The sequence below is a fragment of the Pelobates fuscus genome, chromosome 3, assembly GCF_036172605.1.
Source record: "Pelobates fuscus isolate aPelFus1 chromosome 3, aPelFus1.pri, whole genome shotgun sequence".
Lineage (NCBI taxonomy): Eukaryota > Metazoa > Chordata > Amphibia > Anura > Pelobatidae > Pelobates > Pelobates fuscus.
In genome coordinates this window covers 170,266,309-170,281,421 of record NC_086319.1, presented here as the reverse complement: position 1 = coordinate 170,281,421, position 15,113 = coordinate 170,266,309, and the positions used below count along the sequence as shown (strand labels likewise).

Below are 15,113 nucleotides of genomic sequence, written 5' to 3'. Positions count from 1 at the left end.
AACTTTTATTTAATTCTTTATTTTATCATGCAAGAAAGGTACATAGCAACAGGCAATGCCACAACAGCGATTGCAAGCGAAATGGTCAACATATTAGAGACAATTGTTTGGCATAATAGAACATTGCACATTCTGTATATTAATGTAGATTTGTCAAGAGTGGAACCAACATGTCAGCTAAGAGATAAGGGAGGCAGGTTATACATTTAGGAGAAACAAGCTGGCATTATTGAAGTATTATGGGGTCGCATGCTTAGCTGAAGCACATCTTGTCTGTGCGCTGCTTAAAATCATAAGCTGAACAATTCGCTGAGTCAGCACAAATTCTAAAACAGAATAATAATACTGAACATATAGGTAAAAGGCTTGTTCAACATGTCTAGGGATATAATAGAGAATAAGCTGATGGTTTGATGTGTCATGTTTGGCTTTAGTGTCTGTAGTCGAATATAACCGTAGAGTGAAACATATCAAGACTATTCGGTTCGACTGCGCTTGTGTGGTTGAGGACCTAACGGCTGCTCGCAGTTATGGCTGCGTGTACAACATATTATCAACATTACAACATTATTATATTAAGACATCCGTGCGGCCAGGCTAACTGACTCCGCTTCAGGTTTAGGGGTGTCAAAAACAAGCCAGCCTCACACTGACGCCACGCTGTACAGCAGGGGACTCGTGTGGGTCCTCCTCTGTTAGGCAATCTAGTCAGGGCAAGCTTGTGTCATGTTGGTGTCTGGGAGAGTACTCCCAGCGTGTCCGAGAGCTGGGCTCATGAACGTGGGTTCAAAAATATAGTGCTAAGCCTGCGAGGCCTATGTAGCAGAATCCCCTGCATTGCAATTTATCACTGAGAATATTAGTTAAGAGAGTATATCACATGTTAGATTTACTGCGCCTTTTCTTTGTAGGTTACATTACCCCCGCGTATACCGAGTGGGGTATTTAATGGTTGGCTGCTAATCGCAGGTGAAACCTGCTGAGAGGGGTTATGGGCCCTTAGGCAGATTGAGATGGTGCATGTGAAAGGAGAACGCTTAAGAAATCATATATCAAAGCTACGCTGGTACAAATAAGATTAAATCAAATTAAACAAAAAGTATGAACTATGCACGTTCTGAGTGTGGATATCGGAGCCTTAGTCTACTTGCTGTTACCATGTCTCATGTGATGGTATATTGTATAGACATGGCCCCTGCCCCACATGTCCCTCGGGCTGGCCCCCTTCAGCCAATGCCCACAGGGTTTACTGGACTGTCCAGCACGTCGGTGGTCATCCAGACGGCAGCTCTCTCGTTTGGTAAGGGGTTGCCCAGCCTCGGGCGGAATGGGGGGCAGCTCGGAGGGGACAACGTTGGTTTCTGTATGTTGCTTAGGACAGGTCGTGGTGCTTTGGGACTTGGTGTTTTATGGGCAGGACGTCTGTCCGCATCTCGGTGTCTCAGCCGGTAGCGTTGTTTCCGCAGCTTGCGTCGCTTCAGTGTGGGTGGAGTAGTGCGGGATAACTGTCGGTTTGTTGGCAGCCTCTCATGCTGCTCCATGTTGCGTGCTTGGTCTCCTCTGTCAGGCTCCCGTGTGGCTTTCGCTTGCCTTGCCCCGTCGAGCAGCATGGCCCAAAAGTTGTCAAATATGGCTCCCAGAGTGTTTGTTGCTGTGGCTTTAGGGCCTACTGAATCAGGCTGCAGCAGTGTCCAACCTCGTGTTGCAGAGCTTGGTGCCTCCGCCATCTTGGGTGTCTCTGGCACCATGTGGCTTGGGAGTTCTGCAGGGCTCACAGGAGTGTCTGCGCTTAAGGCAGCCTAGGTACTCAAGGACTGGGATGACCCCCACCGGTCCACGAGGGGGGGGGGAGGGGGAGGTGGTTTCAGAGTGCCCATTTGTCAGCCAGAGAACCGGGAGAGCAGCCGTCTCTCCTCGGCTCCCACTCGCACAGGCCGCCGGTCTCGATTTGGTCTGTCTCGCACCGGAGATCCAAGTGACGGGTATCCCCGGTTGCAGTGCAGTCTCCTTGTCCCGAATATTGTGTTTAGCAGTCGGTGCGCTCGGGTGGTCGGGCGATAAACCCAGAATCTTAGCTTCAGACTCGGGAGCCCTCACCATGTACGTCTGGTCCGCTTAGTAGTCAGGCTCCGCCCCCCATCCAATCCAATTTTAAAAAAAGGAAAAACAAACAATAAACCGAAAACTTTAGCGTGGTCTACACCGTTAGAACAATGAAATATTTTGCCATTTTAATTAGCAAATTTAAATTACCTGCTTGACACATTGAATTTGTTGGTCTCTGAATTCACTGTTATTCTAGGGCCCTGCATAACTTAATCTGAATTATTGAAGGAAAACCTATCTTTGCAATATATAATTTTGAAGTAAGCATAGGTAGCCACCAGATAAAATATTTAATACTGACATTCCCAACTGGATCCTGCTAACTTCATAATGTCGGTGGCAGTCACTGGCATTCCATTGGTGGCTCGTGAAGTTGCATTTTAGTCCCATAAATTCTCATGTAAGCACTGGTAGCACTCTATTTTAAGAGAACCTTAAATCTAGAGAAATATATTTTTATGATGTGACCACAGATTTGAATCCGATTGTATTCCCCTATTCAAATTATATCCCCGAATTTGAGACCAAAACATGAAGTTTATAGCAGTGACTTTTAACAGTGGGCTAATAACAGACTTTAAGACTACAATAGGATGAATGCAGTCCTTATGTATGAGTTTTTAATATCTGTAAGCAAAACAATTCATACAATAATGGTAATTAAGACAAAAAATGGTTTAACGATGATACATGGAGACACGTGCATTCTACATTGCAAGGAAATGTGGCTTTTAGAAGCACTCTGGTAAAGGTGAGACGAAAAAAAGTGTATCTTGGAAATGTTTCTCTTGTTGGAGTGAGCCTCGGTCCAGGAAAGAAAAAAAGGCTTGGCAATCCAGGAATCACTTATTTAGAGTGTATGTATCACTGTTTGACTCCTAATCCACAAACTCTGTGCATGGTGATCTTTGCCTTGATATCCTTTTGTTATCTCTTCTGTAAGTCACAAAATGGACATGCAGCAACTTTTTGTTTGCTTTTTTTTTTTCTTCCTTCAAATTCAAATAAATGTAAACACCGGTAGAACAAATGAAAAAGGGCTTCATATGAAGTATGTGTTTGTTATCCTGAGCTACTAGCTTGGCCTAAAATTACTTGCCACTGTAAACCTAGAGAAGATTCATGACATAGTAACCGGGGTTGAATTCCAATATTAAATACTAGCAAGCTGAAAAATATTGACTCAAACCATCTAAAAAAAATCACCTTAAATACGTTTTTATTTCACTGGGATACAGCCGGCAAAACAACTTGCATTATTGTTATCCTTGCTGTGCACTAGCTGAATGCTCTAATCCAGAAATAACGGTACCCGGTAACTTTTGTTGTTGTTGGTTGGAGTCAGTATTTTTCAACTTGCTTGTATTTAATGTTTATGCAGGAGCAGAACCTGAGGCTGACTCAGAAACTTGACTGCCCAAGTACCATTATAATATTAATATTTATTGTATATAGCCCCAAGGAAAACAAGCGTGGTTTTAATTAGGATTTTTTCTCATTGGAGTAATATCTAAAAACAGCTTGCAAATATCTGAAGCCTTTGCAAGTCCTCCCTTAGTAACCCAGCCAAGACTTTCTGTGGCTGTCCACTCACAATCTTCCCAATGCATTCAGCCCGGGGAAGTAGGAATTTAATCATCTCACTAGTGGCGAGTTGGAATTTGGAACCCTGACTAATGTATATTTCAGTTCAGGAACGTTCATTCTTTAGCTATGTTGCAAAGTCATGTTGCTCCGTTGTGGTTCCAACATAATTGTATATATCTTTTTCCAGGCATGTATAGCATAGGATTTTCTTTTCTTAATCTGTAAAAAACGAACACTTTACAGAGCACCGTATGATGTGTTTTTGTTGGTGGAATGAGTTCAAGCAATAATTGGCTCTGTTTGTTTTCTTTAACCTGTTAGCATTTTTACACTCAGAGACTTTGCATCCTCCATGAGATACATCTAGCATCTGCTCGGAAACCATGTCTGTTTTCATTGCTTCACAAATGGCAATTGGGAGAAGAAGAGATCTAAAGTGTGACATCCTGACATTCCTCTTTGTAAAAGTACAAATAATGCAGGATCCAACTGTTCTAAGACCTATAAATTTAAATTTTTTTTTGTTTGTTTTTTTCCTCTACTTAGACTTCAAATATTTATAACCACCCCTTAGAACTGAGAGCATTTACGCCTATCAAAGTTAAGTTGTGAAACCATACCATTTGTCAAACAAATACAAGTCCTGTTTGGCAGGACCAATAATTTTAGATTTGTTTATATAGATAAAATATTTCAACGTGTATGTCTTCTGACACTTGGTTTTTCCCAGTTATTATCTTTTGACCTATACATGGAATAGTGATTTTTCCAGGACAATTTATAGATTTTGTGCACACAACCCTGAAACTCCCTTTGACTTGGAATTGTATGTTACTATAACATTTACCCTTACTGCTGTTTTTAACTGAAACCTATTAATTTGTTTATAGTTGACTAATACACAAACTGGAAATCTGTTCACAAGAAAAAAAAATATTTTTAAGGAAAACCTAGGCACCCTAGGTTTAGTACTTCACTTTAGTTAAGTGTTTATGGTGCTTGGATATTGTATCTACATTTTTGTTTGTCAAACTGACAATTTAGGCCTTTAAATCATAGCTCCTGTCAGTCAATCAAGAGTTGGTATGTTCTTAGCTCCCCAGACAACTTTAAGCAAAGTGAGCTAGGCGAAATAAATGGGAATGTTCATTTTATCTAAAATTTGACTTAAATTTGCAGTAGCGGTAAGCGAAAGTTACAACCCTTATTAAAATAGACAAGTTTGGACCCCATTGTGCAATTCCAGTCTGATTCACAGTAAGGAAGCATTCTTTGTAAAACAGGGCTTGACACACCACAACTCTAGGTCGCTATAATTACAGAGAAAGGGAGTGTGATTTGTAGAAATTAGTTTCTCCATGGCTGGATTAATATGGCATTTATGGTTTTAGCCCCATTCTATTAATTGGTACAGGTGATTCAATATTAGTGTATAGGTTTAAAAGAACACTATAGGGTCAGGAATAAAACGTATTACAGGTCCTATAGTGTTAAAACCACCATCTGCCCCCTAAATATAGCAAAATCTTTCCTTTATTTTCCTAGCATATGGTGGCAGTACACAGATGGGTTGTACTTCCATATGTTGGGGCAAGTAGCCTGTAAGATATTAAACTGATTAAACTTGCTCCTCTCATGCTTCCCTTATATTCCCCACGGTCCACTACTACAATTCTTCTTGTCCCAGCACAGGACAGACAGGTAGTCTGTTAGGATGGTGAGGCACAGTGATGTTGCCAGGGGGAAATGGTCCGATAGCTGCCTGGATGGTACGCTGAGTGACCCTGCTCCTACGGGAGTTACGGAGCGATGGAGGTAAATGCTTTTATGCCGAGGTTGGCCGAGGCAAATGCTGTTTGGAGGTCAAGGTGGCGCATTTATCACATTGCGGGCCGGGCACCTGTGCACATCGGAACTTTGTTGTTTTGGTGCTAAATTTGAACGGCTAGCACTATTTAAGCTGTGCTAGACCCTCCTCTCAGCAGGATGCTCTTCAGATTGGGTCTGCCATGTCACCATTCCAATTGGTGAAGTTTTCAGCCTTAAAGATCCAATGGATAAACTGTCTGAGACATCGTGTAGAAGAGCTTTCCAGTCAGCTGGTTTTCAATGTAATGCAGCCTTAGCCGGGGCTTATGTTAAAGCTCAAAGCTTTTGGATACAATCTCTGGAAGATTGGAAGATGCTGACAAAGATTTAGCCCAAATCATAAGTAACTTGAATCTCTCCAATTAATTTTTAATGGATATGTCAGAAGGAATTCTGAAATAGGCAGCGCGCATTATGGGTCTCTGTAGCCAGAAGGTCTTTATGGCTATGGTCTTGGTCTGCTGATACTGCCTCCAAGTCTGCCCTGTGTGAATTGCCTTTAGACAAGTCAAAGCTGTTTGGATCTCCTCTGGAAGAAATTATCAGACAAATGTCTGAAACAAAAAAGTCCCTTCCATAGGATAGAAAGTTCTCTTGGAAGCCTGGTTACAAAAACTTTCAGTTTTGCACGTGTAAGCATTATGTATATCAAGACAGATTCAGAAAATTTGAGATTCAAGAAGGAATCCAGATTTGAGGATAAAACAGGTAGACAAATAAAAAGAGGAGGTTTTGACATCAGAAGGGTAGGAGTCAGGCTGCAATACTTTTTTCAGGCTTGGAAGCAGACCACACAAAATCCTTGGGTGCTGAATATAATTGCAGAGGGCTACACAATCAGATTTGCAAAAAAAGCCAAGGCACAGTCTCACAATTTCTTTTTAGCAATCAAAAAAAACAAAAAAACAGAGGCTCTTTTGGCAGAAGCAGTATCTCTTCTGAGGAAAGGGGTTATAGAGAAAGTCCCAAAGAACCAAGACGATTGGCTTCTAAAGACAAAGTAAAAAGAACTCCTGAAGCTTCACATCCAGACTACTATATATTTCTTAAAACATCACGGATGGGTGATCAATTGGAAAAAAGTGACATCTTCGTGCCACAACAGAAGTGCAATTTCCAGGATTCATCATAAACTCAAGGACGCTCTCATTACACCTGACTCCAGAAATAAAAAGGAAATTAAAAAAATAAGTCTTTTTTTTTTTACAAATAGGACCAAGCTGTTCAATTCGAAGGGCTATTAGTGTCCTGGGGACATTAACATCATCCATTCCGGCAGTAAAGTCGTCAAGAGTCGCCATGACCCGTGCAATGGGAAATTTGACAGAAGGGGTCAAAAAGAGAAGACTATCTAGATTTGGAAATTGTGCTTTCTTCAGAAATCAGAACTCAACTCGTTTGGTGGAAAAGATCCAGCCTCCTTTCAAAAGGTGACAGACCTTTTGAAAGGAGGCTGGATCTTTTCCACCAAACGAGTTGAGTTCTGATTGTTATACAAACAAAAAGAATGGCTTATCGTGACTGCAGACGCCTCCCAACATGATTGTAATGCTAATTTCCAATCCCATATGTGTCAAGTGATCTCCACAAGAGATGCTCGCCAATCATCAAACTTCAGAGAATTAAAAGCCGTCTTAAATGTTCTTCATCATTTCAAAACTTGGATATCGGATATTTAAGAATTCAATCGGACAACAGCACAACAGTTGCTTATTTGAACAGAAAAGGTGGAATGAGAATAAAAAGCCTTCATCTTCTTTGTTCAGAAATTTTTCTTTGGGCACAAAAGGAGCTGGAAGATTTGGCTGCTACACACATAAAGGAGAAAGACAACTTAGAAGCAGACAACTTGAGCAAGTTAAAATGGTCACTGAAATGAAAATTTGGGGCCAAAACCAAAAATTCAGGTTGCCCTTGGCCGAAAACCGAAAATAACCCCCCACGTTGCCCCAGCTATTTCAAAATTCACATCTAATTTTGCTACATCCAGGAGTTTGCTGAATAACCCTGAAACGTACTTAAACTTTGAGCTGTTATTTTTTGTTTTTATTTACCAGATGGGTAATTGTGGAGCCTGGGTGAGGAATTGCAAATCAGTCTCTATAGCACTAGTTAGTGAATTGGTCAAATACACCGAACAACATTTTTTTTAACTGGGTGAAGAATTGCCAATCACAGCCAAGACTCTCCAACCATGACTCCAGCCAGGGCTTTGATCCAATCCCACAGCGAGCACGGGCTAATGGGCGTGGCTATCCTCAACACTAGCACTCCCTGACTAACTCTTGGCTGTATCGAGAGGACGGAGTCGCATGGCGGTTGCCGTGGTAATGCGGTTTCTCCCGCACTTTGGATCGCCGGCCTGAAGAGGGAGTGGTAACGCTGGGGTCTCCCGTGCTTTGGCGGTTGAAGCTCCGTGATCTTGTGTCACCGTGTCATCTCGTGAGTCCTGGTAACTGGAACTGGCTGGAGGAGAATCAATGCATCTCTATGAGGGAAGTTCAGTGTCTCCATGATGTGCAGAACTGACCCAGGAAGCACCTATAGTAGCCATATGATGAATGGTCAGTGGAGGTATCCCTAGGCTGTAATGTAAACACTGCATTTTACAAAAAGCCTGGAGGGAGTCTAAAGTACTAGTGAAAAAAACATCCCCAAAAAAATGTGTCTATTCCATAGCATTCAGACTGTATTTGTTTAAAGTGGGGGGCAAATTGTCAACTTAAACAGATATGGAGGGCTCAAAGCGTAAACTCTGCAGAAAACTACGCGCAAGCATTAAAAATAGGGCACAAATAACCACTTCACATAAGGTCATATATGAATTTCTTTTCTTTTTTCTTCACTTGCTTACAACAATAAAAAGGGAGTATCTGTGTTATAGTGTTGGCGTTTAAATGCTGTAGTATGTTTGTTTATAGTGTTGGTGTTTGGATGCAGTGTTGTTTTTCTGTGTACTGTTGGCATTTAGGTGCAGGGGTTTGTTTGTATGTGTTTGTGTGCAGTGTTGGCGTTTGTGGAGCAGTGCATACACCCCTGCATTCAAACACTCTCTCATATGAATCCACACACTGGTACACCCTTACACCGATAGATGTACACACTAACACATATATGAACAGATCAGATACACACAGAAATACAGATATAAGTAGCAATTGACCTTGCTTTATCCACCCTCCTATTTCATTACCTTTTGGGTGCAGGAGTATAGCTAGCTGACCAAGGCTGATGGGAGTTTGAGGTTCCAGGCTTCCCTCCCCCTCCTGTGTATGTGCATGCTTTTCCCTCTTGCAAAGCACTCGGCAACTGGGATGAAATTACTTGCATCCTCCCTGCAAGTTTAGGTTCCTGATCCAAGAGCCCTCAGGAGTCCCGGACCAAATTTTAGGGCCATATATTTTACAGTCCTGGCATAACCATAACTTTCTTGCACCAGATACTACCAAGGAGCTTGTCCATGCTCTAGTAATTTCCCGCATGGTTTATTGTAACCCTCTCCTGATTGGTCTTCCCAAAAGCCGTACTGCACCCCCACAGTCCATAATGAACGCTGCTGCTAGACTGATTTTCCTCTCTAGTCGTTTCTCTCACCCCTCTGCCAGTCCTTACATTGGCTTCCTGTATGCTATAGGAGTCAATTCAAGGTACTAACTCACACCTATAAAGCACTGAACAACTCTAGCCCTTCTTATATCTCCTCACAGATCCATAGATATGTCCCTTCTCGGTCTCTCCGCTCTGCCCGTGACCACCTCCTGTACGTTGTCCGCACCCGTATGGCCAACTCGCGCTTGCAGGACTTCTCGCGGGCGGCTCCCTTCCTATGGAATAGCCTGCCTACCGCCATCAGACTCTCCCCTAGTCTTGCATCTTTTAAGAAGTGCCTTAAAACCCATCTCTTTAGGAAAGCTTATGGCCTCCAAGACTAACCCTTACCTCACATACCTGTCTCTTGCCCTCTCCTAAAGGGCAGCCCACCTTATTTGATTGCAAATTCCTGTCCTAATGTGTTTTACACCCCACCTCCTATAGAATGTAAGCTCAATTGAGCAGGGTCCTCTTCAACCTATCGTTCCTGTAAGTTTATTTGTAATTGTCCTATTTATAGTTAAATCCCCTCTCACAATATTGTAAAGCGCTACGGAATCTGTTGGCGCTATATAAATGGCAATAATAATAATAATAATAACCACTAAATCTTACTGTAGTGGCTGTGATGCTAGTAGTGCCCTGGTGCCCATATTGTATGTAATCAAATGGTTTTAGAACAGTTAGACCTCTTACTCCCTGCCTCCACAAGAATCTTATCCATCAATCCCTCCTCCCCGTATGTATTTACCCCTTCCTTATAGATTGTAAGCTCTTTTGACCAGGGCTTTCTTCATCTCTGTTCTGTTATATTCTGTATCCCAATTGCTTGTCAAATATCTCCATTCTATAATTGTAAAGCACTGCGGAATATGTTGGTGTTGCATAAGTGAATTTGAAGATCCGGAAACCTTTTATGCAGGAGCTTCTACTAGCTCTCCTGAGCGTAGCCTTACACATCTGGGCTTAGCTTAGAGCGCTTCCGGCTCTCAATTGAAAATAGTGGCGGCGCAGACCCCAGGTAAGATGTTAAACGTTTCTAAAACAGTTTGATTACTTACAGCGGGGGAAACAGGGCAATCCTCACACAACCAGGGCTACAGTGCACTGTTGTGGTTATAGTGCATGTAGTGTTCTTTTAACGTTTTAATTCATAATGTTCATTTTATATAAAGTTTGATTTCTAAAGCGTTTGTTGGGATTAAATCATAAAACATAGCTTCTCTTTTGTTGTGGCAGAATATTTAATTTTTGTAGCAAAGAAGTTCTTTCCTCGTACCTTTTGCTACCTTCCTTTTCTAAATTGTCAGGGAAAGCATACGTGGAAAGTCTTTAGCTTTAAATGTGTCCCTGCTCCAGTGAGCCAATCTGACTGCGCTCACTTCATAAACTGTGACTATTGCATTTAACTGCTAATGACCAGGTTTTCCAATGCCCACCACTCAAATGAAAAGGGTGCAATTTAAATGCCTGCATCAAATCTAGGAATTGGGAGATGCTAATTAGTAGATTAGTAGATTACAGTAAGTTACCACTGCATCCTAATTAAGCATGGCATTTATTTAGGCATGCTCCTCCAGAGACCGTGGATGATCCTCTCTGGGAGCTGATGCTGCTGGAAGTTTGAAGTGTACGAGATCTTTTTTAAGTTGGGTATTGGCATTGAAGGCACATGAGTTTCCGTTCATTTGCTTGTATTACCTGTTAAGTAGCCGAGCAATACCTAAAATATACGTAGAGGGTGTCATAATCTATGATCTGTTATTTCTATAAATAAAAAGCATATTTCACGGTTTTGCCATTAGTTTTGTGCATTAAAATTGCCATTAACAACTGGATTCTAGATGTTTTTGTGATGGCTTGTAAAAAGCAAAATCTTTTGTTTCTCTGTATTATACCTCACATATTTTTCAATCCTCAAATCCCCAGATGTGGCACAGGTAGTCTAATTATAACTAAATGTTGAGGATTGAATAATTTTTAATGTAACATTCTAGAGCTCATTTCAGAAAGGTGTAGAAATTCTCAGAGCTAATGCTGAAATTTTTTAATATTTTATTAAAATATACAAAGCAACCGAACATTTATAAATACGTAAACATGACCTCTACACCTTCTCCTATAAATGTATTTATTTTTTTATTTGATTGATGGCCTATTCACTAAAGTCTGTAGCCCAATAATGAAGAGGGCAAACCTATCCTGTTTCGCAAAGGTATTTTTAAGACTGCATAATCCAGACCTTGTTCACAATATTTAATATTTAACAATGTTCAGATTTTTCAGATTCTACCTCAACAGTACAGCAGGTTGGGGCATAAGGAAGTAAATATGGTATTTATTTTAATACCGCTTGCTTTTTATCCTCTCTCTGTCATTCACTCGTTTCTCTAATTTTCTTTCAAATCTGGCCTTTGTAAATATCTGGATTCTATATATAAAATAGGAAGAAATTCTTGTGTTTTCTGGACACCTATCAATGCCCTAAAAAACATTTGTATTGTTTCCTTTAATTTTCAGATTATAAATGACAAGTGGCAAGGTGATAGTGTAATCATTGTAATATATGGGGCATAAGGAAAGGAGAACTGAAAGGAAAAAGACAGCGTACAAAACCTTGTTCGTAAACTCCAATTGCTATGGTACTACCTCCTAGAACATTCTTAAACCACTGCCAGCCACCAGCAAAGCAAACCGCTGTCAGATGTTTGTGGGAGCTGTAGTCCAGCATTTGTCCACTGCTGGACGGAGTTTCTCATGGTTAAATCGCTGCAGTATAGAATCCTCATACCCAGTTAAAAAAAAATTGCTTAACTGAATAAAGCAAACATACTACCAATAACTATGAACCATTTTTTTGTCACATGATTTTGCCCTGTGCTTGTTGATAAAGCTTTCTATGTGAATGCCTGCGAATGCTGATCTTAAGTTAAATAGAACTGGAGAAAAGGGATGGATGTTCGGGGTTAATTTTTATTTATGTATTAATGTTTGTGAGAATTCATATCTTGACCTTTAGGAACGTGAAGTCTCTATACTGCTTGTACATTACACCAAGGCAGTTTGTTGCTTTATACAAATCAAAAGGCTGGCTGAGCGTTGTGTGAGGCATTGTTTGCACCCATAGTGCCAAAGGTTAGCTTTTACTACTTGGATAAACTGCAGATGAAAAGCACATGTATTGTTCAGTAACCTGGGAATATGTGTATCTTGCATTTAATTAAATATGTACACCTTTCAAAATAATATGTAGAGCGTTAATGCAGGGCTTTTGGCAAATGCTGTCTTTGTAAAATGTGTCCTTTGTCCTCAGTAGTAATGCTTTCAGGCAGAACAGTTGGAGGAACAGACCTGTGCTACCTCCAGTTGAGTTTAGCCATATGTAGACCATGTATTCACTTCTAATTTCTGAGCAACATCATATTGCCGGGCGTTTATCATTCTGTGAAGGTGCAATATATTTCTATGATTCATGTTTTTCACAAGGCATCATAGTCCTAGTTATAGTTTTATTTTGTGACGAGATAACAAAAGGTAATGTTATAACTTCATCCCACAATTTTTTTGTGTTTTGGGAAATTACATTTCTTATCCATTAGAGCTTGGTGTAATGGTTGTGAAGGATTTACTATGGAGAGCAAATGCAAACTTTAGCACAAAAATAAAACACTGTGGAATTTCTGTAAGAAGGCAAAACTAATGCTATAAGTATGTAGCTGTCCCTTCATGCATCACACCCAGTTGGTTACACCCTCTTTAGTGGCACCAATAAGACAGAAATTAGAGTTAAACTGCTTTATATTTCAATTGAATTAATAATGTGAAGAGAACCATTTCTAGTGTTGAGGTGGTGATCATGGCATTGTTTTACAATTCTAAAACTCTAATTTTTCCAATATGGGCTACTTAATGAGAATTATGGTAGGAATAGACTGTTGGTAGCATGCGTAGTCAGAACCTGTTAGTCATTGAGCTGATTTTAGCTGCCAGCATTCCACAGTGAAGTGGGGAGGAAATTCACTGTTTGAACCGCCTGATGATGGATAATGCCTACTATGCCCAAGGAAAAAGTCAGGCGTGTGTGGTTTTACAGAAGGTAAATTCAGTTTTTGGACAATGCAAGAAAATATCTGATGGCTGAGCCGTATACATCTCCTTGCTCCCTAGATTGTTAGCTGTAAGTAGTAATGTACCTCATGGTCTTTTGTTGATCTACTCAGAACCCTCCTTAGACCATTTCCAGCTTAATGACTGCAGAGCTAGTATTCAAATTGTCAGTGTCCCTCTTCTCTTTGTAACGGTCAGACCTCCTATATTGAATGATGGATTGCATATACTATGCCTTTAATATATCAGCACTCCTGTGTTTCTAATCTCGACTCAACTGGTTCGCCATATGTATGTTCTAAGATGTATTCAGTTCAGAGATGGGTTGTAAGTTTTTACTTTTTTTTTCCACCAGCAAAGTCCTATCCAACACTACTAATAGAGTAGCATAGGCGACCGTGATGGAGCTAATGTAGAGGAGGGCCATGGTACAAGATATCCCCCTCCCTAGCACAAGAGTGGCCAAAAGCTGGATTCCCATCTGTCGTACATCTCCCAGCTTGAAATCTACCATTTGACCTTCCTTGCAAGGGTTTTACTTGTGGACAGTTTTTGAATGTAAGCATGTTTTTGTACGGTGTGTGTGTGTGTGTGTGTGTGTGTGTGTGTGTGTGTGTGTGTGTGTGTGTGTGTGTAGGGGACGATTTGTAGTGCTAGTATTTAGAACGCAGTTATGTTTGTATGTACTGTTGCCACTTGAAAGCAGAGGCATACATGTGTGTATTGAATGCAGTGCTGTGTTTGTATAAGGTGTTGGAGTTTAAATGAAGGTGTATATTTGTGTGTAGTTTTGGTGTTTGAATATAGGGGTGTGCTTTTATACAATGTTGGCTTTTTAATACAGAGGTGTGTTGTGCTGGTGCTTGTATGAACTCTTGGCATTTTATTGGATGGGTGTTTTTGTATGTAGTGTTGATGTTTGAATTTGAATCTTGGGATTCAATTAAGGACCGACCGATTATCGGTCTGGCCGATATTTTGTGTATTCAGCAATATCGGTATCGGCCAATAAAGATACTGATATTGACGATAATGCGGACAAGGGGGCCGCCATCAGGGTCCTGAGGGGCCCAGCACACAATTGCCTTCCCAGCAGCTCCCCTGACTAAATCTTGCGAGTCCCACGGGTTACCAAGGCAACGCTCCAAGCGGCACACATGCCGCAAGAGTTAGACAAGGGAGCTGCTGGGAAGGTCCATGCCACCGGACCACCAGGGAATGCCATATCCCACCTCCCTGGCCAGGTAAGATGCAGGGAGGGGGGACCAAAACATAATTTAAAAACCTTTTAATATTTTTTTTAAAGTTAAATAATAATGCCCCTCTCCCCTCCTCATTTTACACACTTAACATACCTACACAAACACTCACTGCACAAACAAACAATGCACAAACACACACACGCTGCATTCATTATATACACACACTACACAAACACTGCGTTCATTATTTACACACTCACGGCACAAACACACACACTCTGCATTCACTATACACACTACACACAGACACTTTACATTCATTATATACACACTACACAAACACACTGCATTCACTATATACACACTAGACAGACACACACTCTGCATTCACTACACACACACTGCATCCACTAAACACACACAATAATTCTGACTGGCATGTATATTTTGTGCATTTACCTTAATGAAAATTTTTTTTTTGCCAAAAATAAAATAATAAACATGTTCAGTTAACAGTAGATTTGTGTAGAAATAGTTATTTAAAAAAAAAAAAAGTCAAATCGGTAAGTTCTTGACTATCTGCTTGAAAGTTCACAGATTATCGGTATCCGCTCTAAAAAAAATAAATCAATATCGGTTGATCCCTAGTAT

General features: G+C 40.7%; 1 protein-coding gene across 10 annotated transcripts in view; it reads left to right on the top strand.

Annotated features, from left to right (window-relative positions):
• ERC1 (ELKS/RAB6-interacting/CAST family member 1) overlaps nucleotides 1-15,113 on the top strand; it is a 235,961-nt gene that overhangs the window by 33,481 nt on the left and 187,367 nt on the right. The window lies entirely within an intron of this gene.